Raw genomic sequence first — 1,400 nt, forward strand, 5'->3', positions numbered from 1 at the left:
AAAAAAAGTAAGAAAAAGACAAGTTTGTATTTTATAAAACATTATGTGATTCAAGGGGTCTAGGAAGAGGCAAACTTGTTTTGTCAAGTCTGAATCCACCCCTCTCATGAGTCTACCGCAACCCGTCAAACCTATGATATCTCGCACACAAAACACAAACAGGAAAAACCTTCCGTGTGCTTCAACAAAAACAGCTTTACATGCTAAAGCCACCTATATATATTTATATATATATAATAGATTCCATATATATGTGTTAGCATATGGTATTTGTTTTTCTCTTTCTGGCTTACTTCACTCTGTATGACAGACTCTAGGTCCATCCACCTCACTACAACTAACTCAATTTCATTTCTTTTTATGGCTGAGTAATATTCCATTGTATATATGTGCCACATATTCTGTATCCATTTATCTGTCTATGGACACTTAGGTTGCTTCCATGTCCTGGCTATTGTAAATAGAGCTGTAATGAACATAGTGGTACATGACTCTTTGAAAAAGATTATTTGCCTCTTTAGTGATTGGGAAGATAATTCTTTAGGGGCCCCAAAAAGTGGTCAGAAGAAGGTGCTATGAGAAAACCAAGTAGTACTATTATTATTGAGCTGTGTATCCTGTTGGCATGAGTCATCTTGCTGCAAAGACACAGAAGCAGTTCCAAGTGTGGCTAAGCATCAGAGACAATTAGAAGGAGGTCAGGGCACTTAGCCGGTGTTAAGGTAGATTTTAGTTGCATTGAAATCTGCCCTTTACTCGTTCAAAAAAACCAAAGCAGGGGGACACTTTTAAAATAAGTATAGCAATGTGATTATACAAATAGACTTTCAAAATATTAAAGCCAGTTTGAATCCATGGTTTGCCACTTAGTACTATGACCTTGGGCAAGTTTCTTTAAACTTCATTTTTCCCATCTGTATAATAGCATCTATAGGGCTATTGCAGGGACTTAAAAAAAACGTACAGGGTTACAAGGACTCAAGAAAGTTAGCTATTATTGTAATTTATAGGAGATAGAAGAAAGTAGAAATTCAGATTGATAAATAAGTGAATCTTTAAAAAAAGTAAGAAAAAGACAAGTTTGTATTTTATAAAACATTATGTGATTCAAGGGGTCTAGGAAGAGGCAAACTTGTTTTGTCAAGTCTGAATCCACCCCTCTCATGAGTCTACCGCAACCCGTCAAACCTATGATATCTCGCACACAAAACACAAACAGGAAAAACCTTCCGTGTGCTTCAACAAAAACAGCTTTACATGCTAAAGCCACCTATATATATTTATATATATATATTTTTGTTTGAAAAATCTCTTGGATACCCAATAGCTCTTTTAAAACAAAGCTCAGATGCTGTGTTTCTGTTGTTTTAAAGAGAGAGAAATCAGAGGAGAGCAGATTA

The sequence above is a fragment of the Neophocaena asiaeorientalis genome, unplaced genomic scaffold (genome assembly GCF_003031525.2).
Source record: "Neophocaena asiaeorientalis asiaeorientalis breed wild unplaced genomic scaffold, Neophocaena_asiaeorientalis_V1.1 scaffold150, whole genome shotgun sequence".
Taxonomy (NCBI): domain Eukaryota; kingdom Metazoa; phylum Chordata; class Mammalia; order Artiodactyla; family Phocoenidae; genus Neophocaena; species Neophocaena asiaeorientalis.